Source organism: Ambystoma mexicanum, chromosome 10 (assembly GCF_040938575.1).
Source record: "Ambystoma mexicanum isolate Mex_15411 chromosome 10, UKY_AmexF1_1, whole genome shotgun sequence".
In the NCBI taxonomy this organism is placed as follows: domain Eukaryota; kingdom Metazoa; phylum Chordata; class Amphibia; order Caudata; family Ambystomatidae; genus Ambystoma; species Ambystoma mexicanum.
In genome coordinates this window covers 1,484,001,957-1,484,022,069 of record NC_090932.1, presented here as the reverse complement: position 1 = coordinate 1,484,022,069, position 20,113 = coordinate 1,484,001,957, and the positions used below count along the sequence as shown (strand labels likewise).

General features: G+C 42.2%; 1 protein-coding gene and 1 pseudogene across 1 annotated transcript in view; one reads left to right on the top strand and one right to left on the bottom strand.

Annotated features, from left to right (window-relative positions):
• The window catches only part of CFAP251 (cilia and flagella associated protein 251), a 1,318,836-nt gene that overhangs the window by 643,643 nt on the left and 655,080 nt on the right, over window positions 1-20,113 (bottom strand). The window lies entirely within an intron of this gene.
• On the top strand, window positions 10,444-11,659 carry LOC138492449 (CYFIP-related Rac1 interactor A pseudogene; annotated as a pseudogene).

Genomic DNA, 20,113 nt, shown 5'->3' with positions numbered 1-20,113 from the left:
GATCCCCTTCCTCTACTCTGCCTTTCAAATACTGCAAAGAAGAGGAAGCAACAAGGAGGAATAAGGATTACCCATAGGAATCCCTGGATGATTAACTTTTATGGACGACTGCCATGTTGTCCCACTAATGAGGACAGGCAGGGTCAGGCATTCCCTTCCAACCATGCACACCTGAACCAAATCACCACTCCCAGGAAGTATAAAAGGTGGGGCAGGAAAGCACACTTTGAGCGATTTGGGGATGCTGGAAGGTGCAGGAAGCCCAGAGGAAGCCCAGAGGAAGCCCAGAGGAAGCCCAGAGGAAGCCCAGAAGAGCTGTAGAGACCCTGAGGAGGAGAAAACTGCCCTGACACTGGCCCTGTGACTCCAGAGGAGACTGCACTGGGTAGAGGGAGCTGTACCTCCAGAAGGCAAGTTGAGGGGCAGCTGGGGTTGCCTGGCAGTACCCACAGCAACGTGAAACCAGGTCTCTGAGGGTCAGCAGAGGAGACCCTTGAGACCCTGACCTCAAAACAATATCCCATTTTAGCTACTGCAGCTCTAAATGCAGTTTTGGGGAGCTGAGAAGTGGGAGCAAAATCCTGACAGTGCATTCTGGGACTGGAAGTCCCAAAACCCTTTTTCAAGACTGAGGTTTGAGAGGAGACTCAAGCCCGGTGGAGGGAAGTCTTCTTTATGAACTTTGTGAGATGGGTCTGAGCCCGGCAGAGGGAGACCATTGTGAACTTTTGAAGAAGGGTCCAATCCCGGAAGAGGGAGGCCATTTTGAACCCTTAGAGGGGTCCGAGCCCAGCAGAGGAGACTCTTGTGTACCTTGTGAGTGAAATGGGCACCGGAGACAGTGGTCTGGTACCACATGGGCACTCATTCGAAGGTCTCTGGCCGGTGCCTCATCCTCCGAACCACGAGAAAATACAAATACCAAGAGGCCTTAGGGGAGGCCAGCGTAAGCTGTGAAAGTGGTCATACAAGGGTCTGAGCACAGCAGAGGGAGACCCTTGAGAACTTTTGAAGAAGGGGCCGAGCCCGGAAGAAGTAGGCCCTTTTGAACCCTAAGAAGGGTCCAAGCCCAGCAGAGGGGGACCCTTGTGTACTTTGTGATTGAAATTGGCACCAGCGAGAGTAGTCCGGTGCCACGTGGGCGCTCATTCAAAGGTCTCTGGCTGGTGCCTCATATCCCGAACCAGGAGAAACTACAAATACCAAGAGACCTTAGGGGAGGCCGGCATAAACTGTCAAAGTGGTCATAACAGGGCCAAGTCAAACCCCTTCTACAGTTGAAAGGCTTTGGCACATAGTGGAGGCAAATGTGAACCCGACTGAGGGATGCCTGGAGAAAGCCAAACAAAGTGAATCCTGCATGGCGTTAAAACGAAGGGAACATTGTGATGACAAGTGTGAACCCGACTGAGGGATGTCCACAGTGAGTGGTTTGTCTGAGCTCGACTGAGGAAGGCTAACATTGAGAGAAGGATCGGAGCCCGGTGGAGGGGGATCCACGGGTGAAGAGTAATTGCCTATCGTGAAGATAAGCAGAAGGAACTTTTGTTTTGTAGTTTATGGCATATCAGGCCCTCTAAAGCAAGCGACTTTGCATGAAGAGACACAGAATGTCCTGATATTGAGGAGAGGGAATTGTAACCTTGTGCTGGAAAAGTCCAGGAGTGTGCTATGCTCAAGAGTCCCGCCTTGTCCCGTGCAAAAAAACGTGGGGAAGGGAGACCCCAACCATAACATCCTGACTTATCATTTTGTGAACACTTCTTTCTTTTCTTGTGAACATTATCCCACACTATTTTGTAACATAGCAGTAAGGATTGGCAATATGTTTCTTAGTATAGGCCCTTTTTATTTGACTAGACTCCACTAGGACAGTATTATTATTATTTGATGGTTTTACCTTGCTCCCATCTTAGATTTAGGTTTAGATTAGCAGTTTATCTCACCCACTTTGCTGTTTAATAAACACCCTTGAACTGTGATCACTTGTGCCTGTTTTACTGTTGCCACCATGAGTTCCATACAGCTGTCTTTAAGAAGTTAATAAAATGAATATCATTTAGTTGTATTATGGCAAAATGTATTATTTAAAAGGTTGTGAAAGCACCAGTACTCGCATTGATAAAGTGCATTTTACTACTTTGCCGGTGACAAGACTTTCTGCTATGTGCAAATGTTTCAGTGATTCGCAACTGCAGTGGGTGCACCTGGCCTCAAAGATGCTGCATGCTCCAGTTAATCGATTCTTCCAGGATAATAAAATTAATCACAAAGTAGACCACCTTTCCCTTTTAATGGTTTTGTTTTCTTCCATAATGTCAGCTGGCTAGACCTTTACAAATAGTTAGCTTTATTTTCTAGCACTTATATATCCTCATGTGTTCTAGCACCTTGAAGCGTCTCTTGTGCTAAATGGGATTACCAATAAAGATCTCAGACCAAATAACCGGACAGACTCAAAGAATATGGAAAAGTACTACTTTTATTCTCAATTTAATAAAGCGGGGTCAACTGGTAGACATCAGACTGATGCATGCAAACTCGCACACAAACTTGATTAAACAGAGGTTTTATACCCCAATATGCATCATCTATGACATCATTCTACATGGGAAACTGTAAAACCTATTGACGGGAGGGATTGGTTAGGGAAACATATCTACTTATAGACTACATATGGGTTAGTACTTCATTATCTGTGAGGCACGCCTCAAACTACTTCTAAATACGCATAATACGGATTATAGCAGACAAAATGGCAGCGGATTGGTCTATGCAACATTGTATAGCAGGTTGCCCCATCTAGCAGCACGTAAGCAAAATGAAACACAGGTGCTTGAATCACGTCAGATTACTCCCCAATTAGTCCATCATCTCTCATCAGTCTGGCCATGAGCCAAAGTTTCCCGTTTGTAGTTGGCCTTGTCGCCTGCTCTCTGTTCTGGGACATTCATGGGAGTGTAAGCACATCACTATCTTCATCCACAGCTTAATGAATAGCCCTTGTTTTGGACTTCTGGATCACGTGTGAGGAGACTGCAAATTTGTCCATTTCGACCTCCTATTTACTGCCATTTGATTTAATTATGGTGGGTGTCATTGCTCCTCTTGGCCTCTAGAGACTTGCTCACTCCATCTTGTAGGAGCCTTACCCATTGGTAGTTGTCCAATACTTATGCTCTTGCAAATGTTTTGTTCTTCTTTAATCTAAGAGAAATATGTCTCAAGTCCATGGCTTATCCCTCTGCCTCCCTTTGGGCTTTGCAGCTATTCCTTGAAATAGCATCCATGATCCCAGGCCAGCATAGACTCCTATTCGTTTTGCACACAAAGCTAATTCTCCAGTGTCTCCTTACTCTGCAACCCTGGTCTTTTTCTGAGGTAGCTGAATTGAATCTTTGCACAAGCCGGCGGCCATTTTCCTATCATGACTGTCGTTGCCAGGTTATATTTTCCTCTAAAGCAAGCTTCTATAAGTCTCATCTACCTTGCGTTGCTGCATATTTACACTTAGGTCAACAAGTTAATTCATCGTTTGGTACATGTTTCTCTTATCACTTCAATTACATCGTTACTCTTCAGTATTTTCATATCGTTTCAGTATGTCCTTGTGCAGCATTTTTATGACATCACTCTACCCACGTCGGATTTCACTCAGCACTACATGTTATCCAGTGGTGCGTGCTGACATCCCTCCACACCTTCAGTGTGAGGAAACATTTGATACAGTTGTCTGAGTGCATATAGTCTCTCATACACTCGATGTGCTATAGATAAAGCACATGGAGTCCCATATAGGGCCCTTCTCCTGCTGTTCCAGTATGACAGTGATGAGGGGGCAGGAGTTGGGGATAATGCACCCACCTGCTCCTTTATGCTTACACTATACACAAAAAAAGCTGCATGTCCTTGTCAAACAACAACTACAAACAGGTACCTTATCATGAAAGGTGCAACTCAGAGGATTTTATTTTTGGCTCGCATCACTTTTTGTTGTGGTGCATTAGAAGTAGACATTTGGTTGAATTGCATCTTAACTAGTTAAAAGTACACAACAGCCTCAGAATAGTCAAACTTTAACCTCGTCTACTGGAGCCTGAAAAAGAAAAACACCAGATCAAATAAAAATATCTCTTATAGTTGTGCAGCGTTTGCGGGGGACCGATATGTATAATACACATGGCTGCTCTGGCAAGACATTCTAGCTACACCACTGACTGTAAAGAGAAGTGAGCCCAGGGGCGGGTGTTGAGTTACCCCACCTGGGAGGAAGGTGCAGAAAGAGTTTTTCAGATCCCAGGAGATGGCAAAAGATGGGTCAGAAAGGTAGAGTGAAAACCACACATGTGCAGTATAATGAATTCCAAGTTCAGAGAGTGCTATGAGAAGAGGGGCATGGACGACATTGCCAAAGGCAGCAGACCGATTAGGAAGGATGTATATAGATGAGTGGCAAGTGGTGGTACGGAAGTTGGAGAACTGGGTCAGTGTCGGTTTGGAGACAATGGCTCGAGAAGCAAGACTGGAGGGTGTTACAGAGATTATTGTCCACATGGTATTGTTTGTTTGTTTGTTTGTTTATTTGTTTGGTAATGCGCACCAAGCCCTAAAGTAGACGGCGCAACAGAAACAAGAAATCTTAAAACTTAGTTACAGTGCAAAGGTAGCAATACATAGCGCAGTGATTGCGATAGGAACAAGATACAGGGTACAAGATACATTAAATGCAAGGCAATGGTCTTAGTGAGTCAAGGAGGCATTAACAAGAGTATCAATATATGCACACCTACGTACGCACAGCGTACCCAGTTAACCAAGCTGCAGTGTAGTTTGGTGGAAGTAAATGGTCGAGGAGGGGCCAGAAAGGTAGAAATGTAGTTTGTCAGTTAGGTGTCATTGGTATGTAACCAATTAAGTATCTTATGTCTGAATTTAGGGTACGGTTGTATTTGTCTGAGGTCAACTGGTAATTTGTTCCAACATTGTGCAGCTTTAACTGGGAAACTAGTTTCTCCTGCTGTTGAGCGTTTGAACCTAGGAATCTCCAGCATAAGTGAGTTGGCAGATCTTATTGGGCGGGTAGCTGTTCTCCTAGTCATTTTGTCCATTAGGTATGGTGGTGCTAAGTTATTCAGGCATTTGGAGGTGAGGGATGCTGTTTTAAGGAGAATTATGTCCGTTATTTTCAGCCAGTTGACCTCTTTTCTGAATTTGGTAATATGCTCTCTGTAGGGGATGTTCAATGCTGCCCTCAGGGCGTTATTTTGCAGTCTTTGAATGTTATCTGTAATATATTTGTTGGCTCCTGAGTACAGGGCATTACAGTAATCTAATCTTGACATAATAAGAGCATTGGCTAGTGTGGTACAACTTGCTCTCGAGAGGTATGGTCTGGAAGCTCTGATGAGTTTGCAAGTGTACGTTGTGGATGAAGCAAGGGAGCTGACTTGCTTTTTGAGAGTAAGAGAGGAGTCCAAATAGAATCCTAAAGTTTTAACTACAGACATCACCTTGATAGGGTTGTTATCAATGTTGAAGGATGTGTAGTTTGGGCTGAGTTTTTGGATATTAGCTTCAGAGCCTAAGATTAGTAACTCCGTTTTTTCGTCATTCAGGCAGAGGCCATGGGATGCCATTCATGCCTGAATGAGGGTGTATATTTTGTTCACCAGGGCGGAGTCTGCCTCGAAGTTGCCCGAAAGGGGTATGAGGATCTGGGTGTCATCTGCATAATTAGTGTAGTTGACACCCAGTCTATCCAACTTATCAAACAGAGGCTTGGTGAAGATATTATACATAGTAGGGGATACGCAGGAACCTTGTGGGACCCTGCAGGTTATTTTGATAGGGTCGGCATAGGCTGAAGTAGAGAAGACTTCCATGGTCCGGTTAGCTAAGAAGGATTGGACCCAAGCTGTAGCATCATTAGTGAAGTTGGCGGCAGATTGGAGGTGATTGCATAACACTGCATGGTCCACCAGGTCGAATGCTGCCGACAAGTCCAGTAGGAGAAGCAAAGCTATTTTTCCATTGTCCTTTAATTCTTCAATTTGTGTCTAGCAGCGCTGTTTCAGTGCCATGGAGAGGGCGGAAGCCCGATTGTTGTGAGCCAAGTAAGTGGTTGGCTTCCAGGTAGTCCTGGATTTGTATGTAGGCAGCTCTATCTAAAATTTTAAGGAGAAATGGCACAGTGGTAATGGGTTTGTAATTAGTAGGGATGGTGGGGTCCAGAGTTTGTTTTTTTAGTAATGGTAGAACCCAAGATTCTTTAAGGTTGGCTGCTAATGTATTAGTTTTAAATGAAGCGTTTATTTGGCTAGTTGGCTATCTGGTGAAAGACTGAGTATTCAAGGGCTTTGGGGTAATGGAGGGGGGAAGAGAGCTGGGCAATTGTTAAAAGGATTATGAGGATCGATAGAGTGCTTTTTAATGATGGGTAGCACTGTGACTGCTTGATGAGGAGGAAAGAAGACTTCAGACTAAGAGTACATTTGTCACTATTAGTAACCTTTGTGTTTTACATCCTAGCCCTTCTAGATGCCAGCATAAGCTCTTTGTGAAATAGGCTACATGACTATCCTTCAGAATCTCAAGCCTCAATCAATGTCTTGTCTCTACTGGAATGTATCTTTAGTTGACCATCTCTTTGATGCCATCCCTTGAAAAGTGGTGCAAGATACAATTCAACAAAAGTAAGATTGTGGTTCATAAGTAATGCAAAGACAAGGAAACCAACCTCACTTTGTGATGTACTTGATGTTGAATCTCATCTCAGTTTGTTTCAAAGTGCTAAAGAGGTTCCTTTGGCCAGCTGAAATAAGTTGTTCTTAAATAGAATGGTCCCCTGGTTCACTTGTGAATCACAATTTCCAAATCCCCCACAGAATGAAGGTTTGGAAGCAGAAATAACCTGGAATTTACTAACAGAGGTGGAGGTCCCTACAGGAGCCATTTTAAATGAAATCCAAAGGCGGATTTGCCAACTCGGATATGGTACAATTCAGAGCTCCTTATGGATTAGTTCCTCAATTGCCTCACCCTAAAAGTCAGAATACAACCCAGAAAAACACCACCCAAAACCCGGAAACCCTAAGAAGTCCCAAAGCTACATAGGAACCTACACTTAATACAAAGACCTAAGGAAATGGTCGCCCATCTCTAACAGGATTATCTAGTGCTCAGGACTAGGAACTACATGGCAACACACTTTAGAACACCAATTTCATTTGCTGTTTATATACAGAAAGTAGCTAAAATGGCTACTTTGCATGTATGTATTGTTAAGGGCCGCATGAGTGGGAGCATAGAGGCTGACACAAGGATAAGATTCTTAAAGCTTTTTTATTTATGCAATTCAAAGGAATTTCTATATAACTCCCCACAAAGCAAATCATGATAAGTAGAAAGCATCTCTGACTCTGGTTAGGCTGGTCCTTGCCCCAGTCCCAAAGTCCATGAGATTACCCTTGCCTTTGGGTCACAGGTTTTGGAGGTTACCAAGCCCTCTTCTGGGGAGTCTGAGGATTTAGGTCATCTGGGCTCTCTACAAGACTTCTATAGGTATGTGGTTTGTGGTTCTCAGTTAGATCTTAGCTTCTAAGGCTTTGGATGGTTTATCCAAGGCAAAAGCCTACTCCCAAGCTCTAGATGTCTGGTTACTTGAACAGAGTAAACCCTCCAAAGACACAACTTAATATTTCAGTGCTCAACCAAGAGTCTTTGGGTCGAATGCTAGAGTCTCATGAAGTCTTTGGGTCCAACACAAGCTTTATCTGAACAAAAGCTTCTGGGCTTCACAACAAATGCTCCTCAATTTAGGATCCTTTTCCGGAGATAATGGTCAACTCACGGTCTGGGGTTTAACTGTCCCCACACTTCTCTTTTGATTTTTGGGTACTTTGGATGAGGTCTTCATCTCATCCTGGTATCTCTCGTGCTTAGGAGGCCACTCTTCCAGGCTCTTGGTCCTGAGTGCACTTTCTATGGTAGCGCTATGAATCAGCAAGATGGAGGGCTCAGTGTCACTAGGACAAGCCCCTAGAGTTTACACCTAGATCATGGCCACCTAGCTGCTTTGTAGGCTGGGATGCAATATTCCACCTTTTCTCCCAGTCCAAGGGCCCTGTCTCTCTTTCTAAGCACCACAACCTTCCTCTGCCACCTCAATGAGCCTGGAGGATCTTATACCTAAGGGAGTCACTTCTTCCTCTTGTCTCCATTGATCTATACTTTACTCCAGTTCATCTTCTCTACGACCTCTTTAACGCTCCTGTATGTGTTTGTTCCTCATCCCCTGCTCACCCCCTTTGTCTCAGACTTGTACCATGCCTGTAACTTTTTTACTGTCTCTTTCAGCCTCTTTTGGCGATCTCTATCCTCCAATGTTCCTATAACGTATGCCTAAACCCTCTCCATACCTTTCAGCCTTCTTCCCACCTTTGGATTCTCCTACACAACCTGGCCTTTCTCTGTGTCCTCCCTAATATTTTTCTTCATGCGACAAGTCCCTGCATCGTGACCAGGGTGTGGTGGGCTAGGCCAAGAGATCCCCTCCACACCGCCCTGTGCCCAACACACTTAGCAGGCAGTGGCACCGGACTCCATGGCTACCTCATCCTTCACCCCAGGTGTCAGGCCCTCTGTCACACTTTGTCCGTTATGTCAGGTTCGGAGCCCCTACTGCTCATAGGTGATCCTAAGAGGATTTAAGTTCTCCTTCACTGAGAGGTTAGATCCTTAATCATCTGAAACTAGCTTATCCATATAGGCACAATATTATGGGCCCCTTTACTCAAAGGATGAATGGCCTACTGCTGGGCAGGCCGTACCACCATTCTGTAAACCCAGCAGTACTGGGCAAGAGCTAGTGTTGCTGGGAAAAAGCCTGCAGGTGGGAGCTTCTGTCTGGGTCCTTCAGCAGAAGCCGGGCAGCTGAGGCTGAGTTTGCTTAAAAGAATGCCCCTGCTAATATTCCCCTACATCACCGGCTCCAAATGCTGAACCGATATTAAGGGGCAGTTGGAGCAGAGAGATTTTAGACCTCAGTACTAGATTAAAATTGGGAGGATTTCACACGTGCGCCCAGGGGCCTTTAAGACCTGCAGAGTGTTGAGTTGCCCCAGGGACTCCACTTTTTGCTGCCCGCTCGGATAAACTTGACTTTTTGTAATTTTACTTCACCTAGATTACTGCCAACATGGGCATGCACAGACGATAATAATTATGTAATAAGGGGCGACAATCTTTGACAAATTCTTTCTTTAGACAAAACATGTTCATTGTCAATTTAAATTGGTAAAGCCAAAAATCAATCCAATGCCCAGTTTCCTATTAGTTGTGCCATTGCTCCTCACAAATTATGGCCTTAACAAACTCTCTGCAGAAAAATTATTTTGCAGAAAGAAATGTTGAGGCTGGGCTATACTGCAGATCACAAGGGGCTCCCCTATGAAATGTGCCATCTCTTGCACTGCAAGTTAAAAAGGAAATATTGTGGTTTACTGCCCCGGGAAGTAGAGGCTCTAAAAGAAGCTTAGAAAGAAGCAGACACCTTGCCTAACCATGCCCCATATGTGGTTGTTGAAGGAGCTCCCCTTGATAAATTGCTATACTTTTCCAAGAAATAAGGAATATCTGATTGGACAATGTGTTTCTTTTTGTAGAAACAAATAATTTTGCTTTTGTTGAAAAAAATCTTAATTTAAACTATCAAATAATTAGTGAATTACCACAAGGATCAAAGGGAAAATCTGTACTCTGCAAATTGCCTTCTATTATGTGCTATGAGTGCACAGGCTATGCTGTGGGATAATCTTCTCAGTATAGTCTGTGAAGGGAGGTACACCTGATAGCATGGTTCCTTCAGCTCTGCTAGAGCACCTGCGCATCCATGGTCTTGGCTTAAGCCACAGCTCTATAATGTGTTAATTTAACTGCAGGAGTGGGCAGAGGCTACAGTGTCTGCTTATGATAATTCAGGATGAACATACTTGCCCTTAGGACTTAAGGGGTATTTAAACCTTGTGTTGTTGTGCAGAAACCCAGTGTTTACATTGCAGAGTATTTACCACACACATTTGTCATTGCAGAATATTCATTGCCAATACATTGACCTTCTATATGTAATTATTTTAAAAGTTACAGAGAGATAGTTTGGGAAAGGGGATAATGATTTTTTATGGATGGAGTTGGTAGTCAATAGGGAGCTACAAGGGTTACCCCACATTTTACTGCTGTGCTGAATTTAAAAACATTGACAATTAACAAAAGGAATTATTTGGGGCCGAAAAAATCAGGGGCATATCCACATGGAACTTGATGCGCAGACCTTGTTCAATGCCTGTTAACCATTAAAAATTAGATTAGCAAGACCCGAAGAAGGACTGATCGGCCGGTCCCCTGCTGCCAGCGAGTAATGGAACAGATGATATGAGCGTGGGGAAATGGAAGCTTTTCTATATTTGATGTGGCCATTCTAAAAAAACGAACTTTTTGAAGGCAGTGATACCCTACAACTGTATTGTCACCTTGGTGGTTGACCTTGCAAAACCTGAGTTTTCAGGTTTGCTAGGATGGGTAATCTTCTTAAGATGCTTACCAGGGAAATTGAGGACTGTCCACATTTTTTCCTGGATTTTGAAAATGCACAATCCACAACCCACTAATGGAGAGCGAGAAGTATGGAACCAGGTCAACGCTGTCATACAGGATTCCGAAAGGATACTTACAGCCCTTCAAGCTTACAAAGGAGCGTGACAAGAAATTTGAGATGCAATACAAAACTCAAGTGATATACATCTGCAGGAAAATGCCTGGAACTCTGTGTGCCCTCTGGTTGTTAGACTGAAAAGATTTTATGAATTTTCGATAAGACTTGAAAAAGCTTTGCAGAGTTTACTTGAATCCTTGACCTGCCCTCCCTAACCCCTACGCAGCACCTGGAACGTGAGCAAGCACTGGCCAAGGAATTTGCAGACATTTTGCATTTCACGCTACGCTTCGATGAACTGAAGATGAGAAACCCTGCAATTCAAAATGACTTTAGTTACTATAGACGGACAATAAGTCGCAACAGAATAAACAACATGCATCTAGACATAGAAAGTGAAGTAAATAATGAAATGGCCAATAGAATGTCCTTGTTCTACGCAGAAGCTACTCCAAAGCTGAAGACTCTTTCTAATGCCACAAAAAATGTTGTATCAGAAAATAAAAATGTACTGATTGAGAATACAAGAGACTGTCTCAGTACTATGGCCAGCGTCTGTAAAGTTATGTTGGAAATTCCGGAATATAGGAGTAAGTTTACCAGTGAAGAGACCCTTATGTTCTGTATGAGGGTTATGGTTGGAGTCATTATTCTCTATGATCACGTGCATCCTGTGGGGGCCTTCTGTAAGACTTCCAAGATGGATATGAAGGGATGCATAAAGGTTTTAAAGGAACAACCCTCCAGATTCTGTGGAAGGCCTTTTAAATGCACTGAAGTTTACTACAAAGCACCTAAATGATGAATCAACTTCAAAACAGATCCGAGCTATGCTTCAATAATTCCCGAGAGAGAAGAGGATCTGTTTGCTGACCTTAAAAGATGTATATGTTTACATAATGTAATACAGATTGATGTTAATACTTGTGCATATATCCATTACCATCCCCTTGGTGTCACATAAATGTATAGTCCTCTATACGTAACCTGACTCATGGTCCATAGCACAGCACAACACAATTGACAATAGCCTTATGTCAAATGCAATGCAACATTTGTTTTTGTTTATGTACTTAAACCTATTTATATCTGTCTAATGTTTTATGAGTTTTGTTTTATTTTTTTATGGCACATGCTTTTAAAAAAAAAGAAAATGCAATTGCACGATGTTTTCATTAGTAATGTTAATATAAATGGTTAGTCTCAGGTTGATAAAACTAAGAGCTTCAGTGGTTACCCCTAAGCTCGAGCTCAAACTGGCTAAAATGGAAATGACAAGATTGCGAGTTTAAAAACCTTTGTCATTGGCTTTCTATGTTTTCTGCAAACTGGTGCCCTTGGCAATGAACATTTTATTTTTCTCTTTTTATGTTTTTAATGTTTTAACTGGTCTTTCTCGTGACGTCCAGTTAATCCAACATGTTTTGCAAATGGAAAAGCAGACATGTTGTCAAGTGCTATTTCTTGGAAGCTGCTAATACTTGTGTACGGAGAGTAGCGTAAGATGGCATATTTCCCTATTTTAGAGACTGTGCATCTTCACTATTCTAGGCAGAAACCTCATTTGTTCAACTGTTTATTTTACTTGTTTGCTGTGGTCTCAGATTTGTAATGCAACCTGTATCCCTTTTACTTCTTTTGATGTTTATTAGCTGACTTGTCACCTTTGAGTGTCAATACCAGAAGTACATTTGCACATGTGTATATCGTGAAGGACTTTTGATGCAAAAACTGTACAAATGTACAAACTGTCTAGCGATCTTCCCAAACTAGTGCCAGGCTCAAATCAGTTTTAGCACAAGAGGTATGCACAATTTTCTATAAGCCATGTGAAAACACAATTATGTAATACTTGAAATGGGCATTGGCCTAAATTCAATATCAGACTGAGGTAGTTGTTCCTCCTAGAATTCCGTATTCTAAACCGAGGTGTACCAGTTGCACATTTACATGGAAGTTCTAGGTGTTTGTAGTAGATTGACTGACTGATCTTTGCATGCTTGTCTCGGGTGACCCACATGTGCATAAGCCCAATAAGGACACAACCCTAGTGCAAATTGCCTAAGTGGCCCACCACAAACTGGGACCTGGATACTTATACCTGCTGCAAGGGACAGGGTACCAAAGCAATGGAATTGTACTGGGAGTGTTCCTTTTGGGTCTAATCCCCTTCTAGATTGACTTCACTGTAGTAAAGAGGTGAACATACTATCTAAACAGAGTCCTTCCTTTTGTCAGTGTGTGTTGGGAGAGTAAGACCAGAGTATGCAAATAAAGAACTGCCCCTTTGTATAAATCTGCTTGATTTGCATCTATCGCTGGTGGGTAGATTTTGAAGGCCTCTTAGTTGGCTTATTTGCCAAACACAGTTGTTGTGCGTATGCTTGCACATTGACCTGTTCGCTAAGGGCCAGTGATGCGCATAGTGCAAATTGTGAAATGTACCCATAGATATTTTGCATATATGTTTTTTGATAAATAAGCACAGTTTGCATTTGTGCTGACACTTTATAAATCTACCCTCTTTGTTTAGATTTCAAATATTTTCTTTTAATTCATATGCCTTCTTATGTAATATTGACAAAACCCCAGCTTTAGGAAAAGTCAAAATGTTGCATTTGATCACAGAATTAATTATTTTCTACCCTATAATTAAGTACTTGGGCTTAAATTGCATGTCCTGTTCACATGTTTTCTAAACCTGTACCTGAATAGTATTATTCAGTTATAGCACAAAAGTTAGATAATTGAACCATACCAGAGTGTATAATATTGCAGAAATATCCAGTATATACATATGGCCCTTGTTTATCTAGCCAAAGCCTATGAATACAATGTTTAGCTGAAACACTCTGCTTCATTGAGTGTTGCCTCTTTGCGTAGAGGACCAATACATAATCACTGGCAGACACTTTGTTTGGCTATCATTGTTGAATTTCAGAAAAACAAACTATCGGGAGTGCGCTGAGAATTGCTGTAAGGGTCCCTTACTAAAGTGCTACAAATTAATCCTGACAACTCAATGGGCCTCATTACACGGACGGCGGTAAGGGTTAACGGTCACCGTTAATGGTACCGGTGACCGTTAACCCTTACCGCCTTACTACGAGGTCTCTTTGCGGGTTGGAGACTTTAACGCCTGCTTTTTGCAGGTGTTAAAAACCAACCCGCAAAGGGACCAGGGAGCTAATTACGGTACCGCAATCTGCGGTGCCGTAATTAGCACCTTCCCCATACCCATTATGCCCCATGGGGCAAAAATGGGAATGGGGAAGGGCAATGGGGGAAGGGGGAATTACCGGCCCACCAACCTTTGAATAGGGCGGTAATTCCCCTTTCCACCAAGGCGGTGCCGGTATTTTACCGGCATGGACCAAGGTGCTAACAGCACCTTGGTCCCCCGCCGTCCATGTAATGAGGCCCATTGTCTACAAGTTGTGTAAAAACTATCCAGAAAATTACAGGGGAGGGCAGGGTGAGGCAGAATAATAAAATGCATTCAAAAAGATAAATGATCAAATGAAACAAATCGTTAAATAGCAAGAAAAAACAGCTTTTTTGGAGGGTTGGCATTGTTTGTGATACTAAGTAATTATATAGTTTCAGCAAATATAATGAAAAGCACTCCAGCCATCTGCTGAATTGGTATGACTGGCCATGACAGTTTAGATTGCTTTCCAGTTGCCTACTTTTGTTTTTTCTCACTGTTGGAACATGCTGTAGAACGTCAACATCTGTGTTTGAGGGGCTATTCAGATGATTATCTTTGCAATAGAGTGGTTGTTAATATGTGAAAACGATAAGGTTCAAACAGACTTTTGGTTGACTAGAAATGCTTGTACAGTAGGAGATTAGGCTCCCATTTTGGGACAATACATTTTATTTTTCTTTATTAAAGGGCGACACCATTTTCCACTACAAGTGTACTTGAATACATGACTTAAAGAAGCCCTGATTCACGCATATGGCACTTACATCCACGTTTGTATGGGACTTTCTTTCTCTTTCTAAGCTGAAACTGTTATCACACCTTGCATTCTGGCACTCCCTTCCTGATTCCAGTGGTCATGGGTGGCCGAAAATTCAGGAATATGCTAGGTTCTCTTTTTCCAGTCAAGTGTTTGTCGGGAAGAGACAGGCCAGTACTGAGAGAAACCTGAGATTTTCTTGTACAATCCAGAAGATGGTGTTGAACAACATTAGTTGCTTCATTTCGAAAAGAAAATCTGCTTTCCATCTCTACGCTGGTCTAATGGTCTAAAGGTAGAATCTTTGTAATGGGGTTTTCTTGGCTTCAATTTCTGTTTGTTACTGGAAACATGGAATTCAAGAGTTGTTTCAAAGTGGTTTGTTGATTTGATTGGTTACTAGCATTAAGAAGCAGGTGCCAACTCTATCTGGATGTTCTTTCTTTTTGACTGACCATGCAAATCCACTGTAAAAGAGGATTACAAAATATCATTCCAAATTAGCAATTTAAAATGGGTATCCCTTCACATAGATGGACTGTGTTCACAGTCCAAACATGCCAAGTTTGTTTTCAAAAGAAGTCTCCATAGAGAACCAAATACATGAAAACCTTAAGCTAGCTAACTGTACTAAAATTATAATGTAAAACTGAAAGTATTTTAAAGTCATTACGTAGTGTGCAGGCATTATTGCAGCTGTTTTTGTGGTTTGCATTTCTTTGTACAGATGTTTGTGTAAGAGAACAATACATTTGGTTTGGTACATACACAGCGTATTCAAATTGTATTTATTCATATTAAAATCTTGACGGGTTACAACAAAATAAAAATTAGATTAGCAACAGCTGGCTCAAGCCTAATGCTGCCAAGACAAGATAATGAAGCTTTGCTTTCATTCAAGGGATAATCAGTCCTCGGTTGTTCCAACAGTAACTCTCTTCATTCCACAAGCTGGCGGTACTGGAGGCAAACTAGAAGCCAAAGTTTAAGATTGTATTTGATTGTTGTGGTTTATATAGCACTAACATCATGAGATGGGTATCAAAGCACTATCCTCACAACTACATCCTCAGCCAAGAGATTAATAAAATGGAACTAAATGTGCTCTACCTGAAACAACATTTTTCAAGCATATCCAGAACACAACTAGATGATATGTTCTATATGATTACTCAGAAAGAGGATTCCAATGCTTAACCACGTGGCCTTGAAATGAACGTTTCATGGCTCTAGATTGTTTAAACCTTGGGGTGCCAAGAGGCTCCCTTGCCAGGAGAATAAGGTTCTATAGCAATACCATTTCACCCTCTCCAAGGTAAGAAGGTCCACATCGAAAATAAATCATTGTGGGCTAAAGTCAAGGCGTTAAACATTATACATCCTGTGATATAGAATAGATGAGAGGTGGTGACGAAAACCCTTATTTGCTACAATTCTTGGAGCCATATTCTGAATTATTTGTACTCTGTGTAAAATCGATTGATCAGCCCCGAGAAACATCACGTTAGAATAATCTATTTTTACTCCAATAAGTGCTCTGGCTATCAATGCACAATTAGCATCTGATAAAAACAAACAAATTTGAAGCAACACCATCCAGTGATAGCTAGAAAAGCTACTGAAAGATTTAGACTGTGGTGCCATGGATAAGGAGTTACAACTCCTAAAGATTTTACTTTGTCATGAGTTTATACGTTATGCCTAGAGAGGGAGATATCTTAATATAAATTCTTAAATTTAGTTTTTGAATTCATATTGGTCAATAGGAGCACTTCCGTCTTAGAAGTATTGAGGCAAAGCAAATTATTTTGTATTCATGCCTCAATAAAAGATGTCTGAATCTGTGGCACATTTTCTGAAGGATTACCTGTGAGTTTCCAAAGAACCTGGGTGTCTTCCTCCTAATTATGGGATGACACCCTGTCTCGCCTTAACAAGTACACTGATTTAATAGGGGAGGAAGGATAGCTCAGGGGCAACGTGTTAGTCTTGGAAGCAAGACAATGCAGAGCAACACAGGTTTGAATCCCGATCCCGCGCTTAGAAACCACTCGCTGGTATTAAGCACATTATAAAAATACCAATTATATAATAATATACACATCCAACCTGACGGGTGATCTGAAGACGGTATATGTCTCTTGGGAACATAAGAAAAATAGGCCGGCCACGTGTTTTAGAAATGCTGAAGTTGAATGAGTTTTTTACTGAATGGAATCTAATAATTGCAAAAGCTAACATACAAGGGGACCTATAGGGGCAATACACTTGGAAAAGGGGGCCCGTTAGGTCCGCAATCGACTATTTAGCTATCTCTTCTCCGTTGTATAGGAAATGTATTTATTTCTAAATTGTATACTTGAATCGTCAAGTGACAATAATATGTTAACTGCCTCTCTTAGAATTTCAGCAGATATATGTACCTTGGATCCTCAAGTTTTAATCACCAGACAGAAGGGCAACCGTTTAAAAAAGTTTGTTGCCAATGGCTCCACCCCGAATAATGATTTATGGTGTTTTTAAGGGAATCTTCGCTAGTAGAAAAATTGGGACGCATTATAGTCCCTACTGTTATTTCTTTCTTATGGAGTAAGGAGAAGCCTAGGGGCTTGGCCTAATATGCCCTGCTATTAGGCATCATTGTTTTGATGGGGAAATCTTAGAAAAGAAACAGGTTTTGAGAAGGAAGCTTAGGCTATGGGCAAAACAGAGCAAGGAGGGTAAGAATTGTACTAAGGAAAAAAAGGTTTTAAAACAAAGACATAAAAACTGGCTCAGATCCCACAGTTTTATTTGGGCACTGGTGTCTGGCAATACGCGTAACCTCTGGTCGCTAATTAATGAGATGAGTATCCCTCAACTTGAATTACAATGTAAGTGTCAGAAGATTTGTGGAGATCCCACTTTCAGGAATGATACAAGCCTTCTCATTCGCAGGTATCAGTGAATAGTGATTGTCCATCCTGGCAAACGTTCTTCAGAAGCACCCAAAATAGAACACCATATAAAGAAGCGTCTTCTTCTCGGGCCGCAGGACCCAATGGTCTCAGTGATGCAGTATTAAAAAATGATACTGTTCTGTGAGCCAATATCTTATTTTTTATAGTTTAATGATATTATAAACTATAGATGGACGCTTTCAACATTGAAATCATCCAATGCGATTGCCAGCTATAAGAAGGGTGATTGGACAGATCCTGTTAACTACAGGCCGATCATCCTTCTGGATAGCAAGGCTTTTTCTGCAATTATCTTATCAGAATTAGAAGCCTGGGCTGCAGGAGCAGGGCAATTACAGATTTTCCAGACAGATTTCCAAAAGGGTCTGAATATATTGCTTAACGGTTTTACTTCGTTGTCTTCGAGAGAAGGCTTGGGGCAGTGAGGCTCCTTCTTTGTACACTGCCCTAATCAATTTCTCGCAGGCTTTTGACACAGTCAATTATGGTCTGCTCTGGAAAAAATGTAATGCATGGTGGATCCCGCAGACACTTTTAGCATTGATAAAATTCCTCCATGATGGTAAAAGAGTACAGATTAAGTTGTATGGACGTGGTAGCCTTCCTAAACCAATAGAGATATATAGAGGAAGAAAGCACACTCTTAGCAATGCAAAATGCACAAGGAAGAAGCAATTCCAAGTTGTCAGTTTAAACCAAGGAGAAGGGAGGCGAGACCAAAGTGGACGACAAGGAGGGAATTATCCTTGTCCTTTTCAGAGAAGGACCGCAACTTTCAAGAGGCCTCGAGGAAGAGAAACATAAGACTGGGAATTGCAGCTGACAAATGGTGCAGTGTGTGTCAAAGGTACACAGGGCCCTCCTGAATTGATAGCCAAGGCACGGAGAAGCGATTGCTGCCGTGGTACTGCCCTTGACTCTGATAGCAAAGCAATGCCAGCGAGTTCAGTTGGAGAAACTGATAGCAGACCGGACTGTGTTAAGCCTAAGGTTGCAAGCAGCAACATTGTATGCGATTAAACTTTATGAAACCGAAATAGGTACCAGATACACAGTGGTCCGGCGCCACGTGGGTGCTCACTCGAAGGTCTCTGTTTGGTATACAACTGAGCTCGTGAGAATTATTGAACTGTGAAATCGAAGTGGTCCTGCAGCAGGCTAAGTTGAATCTTGTGCACATTCGAAAGTCTTCGATTGCCTGTGAACTGAAATTGGTCTGAGGGGGACTAAATGTAAAAAAGGGGATCTGAGCCCGGAAGAGGGAGATCCAGGATGAAGAGTGAATCGCCTGACTTGAATATTTGGAAAGGAACATTTTTCATTGTTTCTGATATATCAGGCCCTCTGAATCAAGAGACTTTGAATGTAAGAGACTTGGACACATAAGGCCATGATAATAGTAAAAGGAACTGTGACCTTGTGCCGAAGAAGCCCAAGAGGGTGCTGTGCTCGAGTGACCTGCCTTGTCCCGTGCTGGAAACATGGGGAAGCGAGTCCCATGGCCTAAACATCCTGACTTATCATTTTGTGAACACTTCTTTCTTTTTTGTGAACATTAACCCACACTATTTGTAGCATAGCGGTAAGGATTGGCAATATTTATTTTTTAGTATAGCACCTTTTTATTTGATTAGACTCCACTGGGACTGTATTATTATTATTTGATGGTCGTAGCTTGCTCCCATCTTAGATTTAGGTTTAGATCGTTTTTCCACCCCCTTGATAAAGTTCAATAAACACCCTTGAACTGTGATCACTTGTGTCTGTCTTACTTTGATACCATGCCTTCCTTACAGAATCCACCCCAACCAATGCTTTCTCCCCATGAGTCGGCTACATACAGATTGAAGAGAGTTGGTACAATATCACCCCACTGCTATTGCACTCTATAATTCTCCTTCAACAATCAGCCTGACTCTAGCATCATTATTAGTATGGAGTAACTGTAAAATATGTAACAAGCCTGGATCGATCCTTCACCTAACCTACTTTTCACGGTATGCAGTGATAAAATCGCGGCAAAAATATCGCCTGTAAAAACATTTTCTTTTTAAAAATCAAAGCAAAAATGCTGTGGTTTGACCCATTAAAGCTGTACCCCATTACACCATTTAAGGGGAGCGGGGTTGCAGGGGTGTCCTCTGCTCCCCTTAAATGGTATAATGGGTCCGGGAGTTGCGGGGGTTTTCCCCGCATCCTTTACATGGATTGTGGTGTCAAAACCACAGCACTTTTGCCGCAATATTTTGTGTTCACAGCCATTTTTGCCACAATTTTAACACATGGAACCCTTTGCACAGTGTCTAGTTCTGTCTAGGTTGCGAAAGGCTGACGACAGATCCAGGCTTGCCACGTACAATGCTCTCCTTATAGCTCCACCCACCTGCACTATGCAGGAAGAAAGTGACAGACCACTGAACACAGTACCTGTTCCCTTCCTGTACCCTGTTTGCAAGGTACTGAACTTCTGTATACCT